This window comes from Suricata suricatta, chromosome 3 (genome assembly GCF_006229205.1).
Source record: "Suricata suricatta isolate VVHF042 chromosome 3, meerkat_22Aug2017_6uvM2_HiC, whole genome shotgun sequence".
In the NCBI taxonomy this organism is placed as follows: Eukaryota; Metazoa; Chordata; class Mammalia; order Carnivora; family Herpestidae; genus Suricata; species Suricata suricatta.
The window spans coordinates 71,133,593-71,142,500 of NC_043702.1; positions in this window are offsets into that span (position 1 = coordinate 71,133,593).

Sequence of the window (8,908 nt, forward strand, 5' to 3'; positions counted from 1 at the left end):
GGGTGTTGTATGGAAACCAATTTGACAATAAAGTATTTAAAAATAATAATTTCTTTGAGACCTCATCACTGATTTCTTTATTGAGGTCTCTCACTCTTCTTTCTAAATAGGATTATTGCTGAATCTTCTGTTAATTTTTCTCTCTACCAGTTTTGGTTACTTGCATCCATCAGAATCCTTCCTTTACTGCTTCCATAAGCTAGTCTATGCTGTATAAATTCTCTGTCCCCAAACTAGACAACTTAGAACTTTCTTTTCTTGGAATGACAGGTTTTGACATAGAAAATTTAAGTGTCATAAAGAAAAATAAAGTTTTTAATCCACTGTTTCTTGAGTGTGAAAATAGCCATTAGGTATGGCCCTTTTTAGCAAGTAAAAAAATAAATGATTGAAAGAACTAAATTAAAAAGCTATATTTATTATCACTGTAGCAGAATGTCTTAGGACCCAATGCAGAAAGGCCACTGGGCTTCAGGAAGCAACAAGAACTAGACGCTGAAAAACTGTTAGTCCCCTGTGTTACCTCAGCACCTCTCCATGTATTTCCTTCCTTTTGCTTTCTCATGCAGCCAGCTTCCTCTGATTCTCCATACCACAGAACAGACAATGAGCACCTTCAGCTTCTGAGTTTCAGATTATCATTCAATCCGTCCACAAGAGCTAGTTTGCTGTCATTGTCCTAAGTCTGCACTCCAGAAAAGAGCATCTGATTGGTTCCTGCCTGGTCCCATTTGCGATACCCAGTGACTGGGTCACATCAGACAAATGTAGCTATCATCAAGTAAAGAAAATTTCCTAGGACAATGTGTGATAATTTAGCTTGTGGGCTGGGTGTAAACCCCAAAGTATGAGATACTCAAAGGATCTCACCTAATCAGTGAGGCTTCAAACAGATGGTGTAGAAGAGTATCTTCTCTAAACTTTAGTATCTGCATACAACCACCACAATTTCCCCTGTTTCTGAATACTAACTATCTCATTATTTGCTAAATATGTTTCTTACATCAAATTTAAGGTACCATATTACTCTGTATCCTAAGCAATATCCTAAAGCCACTGTATTGGTGCATTTAATTTTTTCTAATATTCATTAATATAACTCTATAATTGCTAGGTAAACTGTTAAAATAGGACTAACTACTTAGTTTCCTAACTAGGCACCCACTCTCGTCCATCTCCAATCCATTCTCCACATTGCAGACAGAGTGATCTTTTGGACAAACAAATGTGATTTGGCCTCTCTTCCTCAACTTAACATACTTCAGTGACCTCTTCCTGTTCCGTGAGTGACAACGTCATTAAACCCGTGGTTCAGGTCAGGGCCTTGGAGTCCTCCTTTACTCTTTCTCCTTCTCTAACCACTCACATTTAATACATCTATGAATCATGCAGTCTCTGTCTTTGAAATGTACATAGAATCTGGCCACTTCTTTCCAATTCCACTACCACTCACATTCAAGATATCATAATTTTTTTACCTAGATTATTACAGACTCCAGTTGTGTTCTCTCTTTCCATCTTTACCCTCCTACAGTCTATGGCCACAGAACAGCCAGAGTGATTCTTCTAAAACACAAATCAGATCACCTATTCTGATGCTCTAAGGACTTCCCATCCCATTCAGAGTCAAAGTCTTTACTTTAGCTCCAAAACCCTATAACTTGATCCCTCGATGATCTAATCCCAGATTCTACTCTTCCTCTTGCTCCAGGCACACTAGTTTTTCTACTGTTTCATAAATATTCTAAGTATGTTCTCATCTCAGGTTCTTTGGCTTTTCTGTTCCCCTTACTTGAACACTCTTCCCTTTTATACCTATGTAGCTCCCTCCTTTACTTCTATCTCTGCTCAAAATTCATTTTAACAAAGAATTTTTTCTAGTTGCTCTTTCTAAAATAGTACTTCATGCCACCCGTCTCTATTCCTCTTTCCCTGCTTCACTTGCCCTCATAGCACCCATCATCACCTGATATTTTTTTATTTATTTTGAGTTGCAGAATTAGTTGCTAAGGGACCCTATCCAATCTAAGTTCCAAAGCCTATGGTTGAAGGAACTGAAGTTCAGAGAAACTGGTGAATTGCCTAATGTTTGAGAACTAGTTAAATGCAGAACTTGGAATAAAATCCTGGTCTGATTCCTAGTCTAATGTGTTCCCAGGAACACTTACGTTCCTAGGAAACTCTAGGGACCTAACATCAGTTATCTAAGTTGATGAGGTGGGCATGACTAAGTTAATGCAAATCAGCAACTCCCACCACTGAATTCAGCACTGAATTTCAAGGCCCCACATCACAGCGTGGGGTGTTCAATTATCTCTATTTTTAAATATTCAAGAGTCAGATTGTGTTACAGACCAATCTGGGCTTGGTGGAGGCAGGGTATTAGCACCCAAAACCCTTTATTTCAAATTCAAAGTAAATTCACTCTAGTTTTCCTCATGGTGGCTCTTTGCTTTAGCTAAAACTTTTTTTCCTCACAGCTTACAGATACTGTTGAAGTGTCCTATATGCAAAGCTGTTGGCTTCAAGGCCAAGTAGGTCAGAGTCAATTGCCTAAAGAGAAAGAAGTATACAACAGAAGGTTCTCATTTTAATTGGAAGAACAACCTAAAGACTTCAGTGGGTGGCTTTTATTTGAGAAGGAGCTATGGGACTCCAGGTGGTGCTTGATTAAGTATATCTACAGTATGGCACTAAAAAGATGTCTTTTTGATGCTGGAAAAGCAGTCTGGAGCCAGACTGTGGGATCCTGTCCTAACATTTCTAGTTACTAGCTATATGGCCTTAGGCTAGGAGTGAAATCTCTCCCTCTGCCTCAGTTTCTGTGATATCAAGTAGAGATTTAAAAATGGTATCTACCTGAAAGGGTTGTTATGAGTTTTAAATAAAACATACTAGTGACTATTTTTGTTATTATAGTTATTCATACCATTCCTTCTTCCTTCCTTTCTTCTCTTGAAATCACTTCAGTGAAAGATGGATGATTTCTAGGAGAGGACTCCCTTGCAGACTTGCTTGGTGGCAGGTGCTACATGGACACTCTGAGAGTCTATATGCTCTTCAGCACCCCGCCCCCCACCCCTGGCCAGGCATTAGCAGAGGCTTTGATGGGTCTTCACTTTAGTTTGACTTTTTCTGCCTAATCCTACTTCTTTCCCTCCCACAGAAGTTGATCCCTGGTAAATACTCTGCACACAAACTCTATCTCAGCATCTGGAGAACTAACCCTATGAAAATTGATTTCCAAAGAATGTTAGTAACATGATAGAGTTTGGGAGTACTCACAAAATATGAAAATTTGGAAAAGTATATTATCTCTCAGAGTCTCAGTTTCCTCATCAATAAAATAAAGGTAATTATCTGTTACTTGTAATTATCTGTATCTGAATGTTGTGAGAATTCAAGGGAGTAGTAAAGTACCAAGCCCATAGCAGGGAGCCTGTAAGAGTAAATTTGAGACTCCCTCCATTTCACTTCTTGTTTTTTCAATTTTCTTTTTCCTAACTTGATCATAATTTTCTTTTATCTCTAAAATTCCTTTGCTTCTTTCTTTTCTGTCTCTCCTTTTGTTTTGTAAAAAAATTTCTAATTTAGCCTTTTAATCAATAATTTTCATAAAATATAATAAATACATTTTAACTATGCAAGTGATGAGTTTTTAAGAAATGTATACAGATTTGGCTCTGCCACCACCTTCAAGATACAGAACATTTCCGTTACCACAAAAGATAGCCTTGCACCACTTCCCAGTCCTTACCTGCAATTTAAGTATAGATAACCATTGATCTGTTTTCCATTCATATAGATTGGATTTGTCTTTTCTAAAGTTTCATATGAATATAATCCTACTGTATGTATTCTTTTCTCTCTGGCTTAATTTCTCTCAAACTCACATTTCTCAAACTAACAATGTCCATGTGCTTTGTGTACCAATAGTTTTTTCCCTTCTATTGCTATCCAGTAGTTTATTGTATGAATGTACTACAATTTCTTTATCCATTTACCAGATGTTGAATATCTGTTTGTTTCCAAATTTTGGCTATTATGAATAGATCTGTGAACATTTATGTACAAACCTTTATGTAGATTTATGTCTTCATTTCTTCCGCAGTAGAATTGTTGAGTCAAATGTTAAGTTTATGTTTAACTGCATAAGAACATGCTAATATCACATTGTATTCCATCTAAAAAGTACGCAAGTTTCAGTTGCCCACATTCTCTCCAACACTCTGCATTGTCAGTCTTTTATTTTAGCTATCCTAGTAGGTGTGAAGTGAAAGTATTTCATTGTGATTTAATTTGCATTTCCTTGATGACTAATGATCTTAAGAATTGTTTCACGCTTTAAGGATCTTTTTGTGTTTTTTTCCCCCTAAGGGTTTTGTTAAAATGTTTCCCCCCACCCCACCCTGTTCTGTTTGTTTTCTTATTACTGAATGGTGTAAGTTTGGCACATAATTTGGATGTAATATCTTTCCTAGATATGTGAATATTTTCTCACACTTTGCGGCTTGCCTTATTTTCTTTAGTTCATTTTTCAAAGAGAAGGTTTAAATATGTATGAAGATTAATTTGTTACATTTCTTTCATCATGCTCTTTGTATCCTATCTAAGTAATTTTTGCCTAGTCCAATGTTACACAGATTCTCATTTTCCTTAGAAATGGTATACTTTTAGTTTTCACATTTAGGCTTATAGTCCATTTCAAATTAATTTTTTCTTGTGATGTGTGACACAAGACTCATTTTTATCCATAGAGATACCCAGTTCTACTGCCATCTGTTGAAAAGTCTTTCTTTTTCTCCACTGAATTACTTTAGCACGTTGGTCAAAAATCATCTGCCCATATATATGACCATATATATCTCTGTTGCATTATCTATGTTTACCCTTATACCAGTAGCGACCTCTCTTGATGATTATGGCTTTATAATAAGTCTTAAAATCAGGTGTGTGTAATCCTTCAAACTCTGTGGGTTTTTTTTTCATCTCAATATAGTCTTTTGGCTATCTGTTTGCCAATTTCTAAAACAAAACAAACAAAATGTTTGCTTCGATTTTCATTGAGATTGCTTTGAATATATTTGGGGAAATTGGCATCTTAAAAATGTTGAGTCTTTCTATCTGAGCATGATATATTTATTTATTTGGATCTTACTAATTTTTCATAGTGATATAATTTAGTTTTTATTGGATTGTATTTGTATTTAGTGTAGCTATGCATATCTTGAAAAAAATTACTCCTAATTTTTTAGAAACTATAGTAATTTTTTAAGAATTTTGCATCCTAATTGTTTATTGCAGGAAAATAGAAATATAATTAACTTCTGTGTACTAATAATATTTCCTGTGATGTTGCTAAATTTATTTATTACTTGCAGGAGACTTTTTATTAGATTTCTTATCTAAACACAGATAATAATATCATCTGCAAATAAAGACAAGTTTACTTTTTCTTTTCTAATATGTATGCTTTTGTTTATTTTTCTTCTCTTACTGCACCAGTCAGGGCCTATAGAACAACAATTGAACAGAACTGGTAAGAGTGGTATCTTGTCTTATTCCTAATCTTAAAGGAAAGCATTCAGTCTCTTACCATCAAATTAGCTGTAGGTTGTTTGTAAATGCCTTTTGTTTAGCTCAAAAACTCTTCTATTTTAGAGTACTGAATGTTTATTGTAAATGGTTATTAACAGCTTATCAAATGGTTGTTTTTATATCTATTGCTATTCCTGTACATTTTTTCTTTTATTCTGTAAATACAATTACTTATGACAATTGATATTTAAAATGTTATGCATTTCTGAAATGAGTTTGTGAAATAACACCTCTTTGTCATGGTGCATTGTCTTGTTTACATATTGCTGGATTCAATTCAATAATATTTTCTGTTTGGAGAAGTCTAAATTAAAATTAAATTCTTTAACTGATATAAGGCTACTTTTTAAAAATTGCTTGCTGAGTTGGTTTTGGTAATTTGTGCCTTTCAAGGAATTTTTTTTTTAATTTCCTATAGTTTATCAAATTTATTGACATAAACATGTTCATAATATTCCCTTATTATTCTTTTAATGTCTGTACAATCTACAGTAAAATTCCCTTTCATTTCCAATATTAGTAAGTTGTTTCTGCTCTCTTTTTACTTGTTTATTTTACCTGGGGATTTATCAATTTACTTGATCATTTTAAAGTACCAACTTCTGATTTCATTGACTTTTCTTTGTTTCCTATTTCATCAATTTCCACTCTTATCTTTATTACTTCCTTCCTTTTACTTTGTGTTTAATTTGCTGGGTTTTTTTTCTAGTTTCTTAAAGAATAAGTTTAGATCATTGATTTTGGATATTTTCCCCATGGTAATTATTTAATGATTGGTCATTTTCTCTAAGACAGTGTGGCCAATAGATTTTTTTATGATGGCAAAAATGTTCTATGTTCAGTAAGGTAGTCATTAGCCTCAAAAGGCTATTGAGTAATTTAGAATACGGCTAGTAAAACTGAGGAAATGAATTTTAGTTTATTAATTATAAATAATTAAAATTAAAATGTAAATAGTTACATGTGGCTAGTGGGATAGCACATCTCTATTTATCACTACATCTCACAAATGTGAGCATTTTTGTTTTCATTTTGTTACAAGTAATTTTTAATTTTTCTGTGATTTCTTCTTAAATTCCTAGGTCACTTATAAATGTATTGTATAATTTCCAAATATTTGACAATTTTTATTATTGATTTCTAATTTAATAGAAATTAGTGTCTTTAAGTTTAGGATAATTTGTCAAAGAGAGCTTATCATAGAATCTTTCATTTTTATACAGTTCAACAATCTCAGACTTTTTTTTTTTAATGTTTTTTAAAATTTATTTTTGATACAGAGAGAGACAGAGCATGAAAGGGGGAGGGTCAGAGAGAGAGGGAGACACAGAATCAGAAGCAGGCTCCAGGCTCTGAGCTAGCTGTCAGCACAGAGCCTGACACGGGGCTCGAACCCTCGAATGTGAGATCTGACCTGAGCCGAAGCCGGAGGCTTAACCGACTGAGCCACCCAGGCGCCCCTCAGACTTTTAATTGTAGAGTTTAAAATACTTATATATAGTGTAATCCATGATATGTTTGAGGTTAAATCTAACAATTTGCAGTTTGTTTTTTTTGTCTGTCCTTTTTATTTATTCTTTTCCTCCTTTTTTCAAAGAATAATTTACTACTCTGTACTTCCATTTTATTTCCATTAGTGATTTATTAGCAATATCTATGTTTTACCATTTAATGTGTTTTCTCACTCTCTCTCTATAATATATATTTTACAATATATTTTTTAAACTTGGCATAGTCTATCTTCAAATTATACAGTTAAACTTCACATATAATATAACAACTTCACAACAGTACAACTTATTTCCTTTTCTTTTCTCATTTGTTTATGCTTCAATTTGGAGAATTTATGTTACATTTTCTTTAAGTCCACTATCTTTCTCTTTCCAGTTTAAATTCTAGTTAGTTAACATTCAGAGCAATATTGGTTTCAGGAGTAGAATTCAGTGATTCATCACTTATATTCAACATCCAGTGCTCATCACAACACGTGCCCTCTTTGATACCTGTCACCCATCTAGCCCATCTCCTCCTTCCCTCCGTTCTTCAATCATTAGTTTATTTTCTGTCTTTTTTAAATGCTTGTTGTTTGTTTGTTTGTGTTGAAAGAGATAGAGACAGCACAAGCAGAGAAGGTGAAGGGAGAAAGGGAGAGAGAGAATCTCAAGCAAGCTCTGTGCTGTCAGCACAGAGCCTGATGTGGGTTTTCAATCTCAGGAACCACGAGACCATGACCTGAGCTGAAACCAAGAGTCAGGCACTTAAATGACAGAGCCACCCAGGCACCCTTTCCTTTGTTCACTATCTTTAGGAGTCTCTCATGGTTTGTTTACCTCTCTCTTTTTACTCCCTCCCATATGTTCATCTATTTTGTTTCTTAAATTCCACATATGTGTGAAATCATATGGCTTTTGTCTTTCTCTGACTGACTTACTTCCCTTAGCATAATACCCTCTAGCCCATCCACGTCATTGCAAAGGACAAGATTTCATTTTTTAATGGCTGAGCAATATCCCATTGCATACATATATCACATCTTCTTCATTCATTCATTAATTGATGGACATCTGGGCTCTCACCATAGCTTGGTTATTGTCAGTAATGCCTTAACAGACATCAGGTGCATGTATCCCATCAAACCTTTTTTTTTTTTTTAATCCTTCAGGTAAATAGGTGGTATTGCAATTGATGGGTTGTAGGGTACTTCTATTTTTAACTTTTTGAGGAGACTTCATACTATTCTTCAGAGTGCCTGCACCTGTTTGCATTCCCACCAACAGTGCAAAGGGGTACTCCTTTCTCCGCATCCTTACCAACATCTGTTTTTTCTTGTGTGTTGTTGATTTAGCCATTCTGACAGGTGTGAGATGGTATCTCAACATGGTTTTGACTTGTATTTCCCTGATGATGAGAGAGGTTAAGCATTTTTTCATGTGTCTGTTAGACATCTGGATGGCTATTCATATCTTTTGCCCATTTCTTAACTGGATTATTTGTTTCTCGGGTGTTGAGTTTGCTATGTTCTTTATAAATTTTGAATAGTAACCCATTAACAGATATGTCATTTGCAAATATATTTTCCTATTCCATAGCTGGTTTTTAGTTTTGATGGTTTCCTTCACTGCTTTTTATTTTAATGAAGTCCCAGTGATTCATTTTTGCTTTTTTTTTCTTTTTTCTCTGGAGATGTGTCTAGTAAGAAGTTGCTATGGCTGAGGTCAAAGACATTGCTGCCTGTGTTCTTCTCTAGGATTTTGATGGTTTCCTCTCCAGGTCTTTCATCCATTTTGAGTTATTTATGTGTATGGTATAA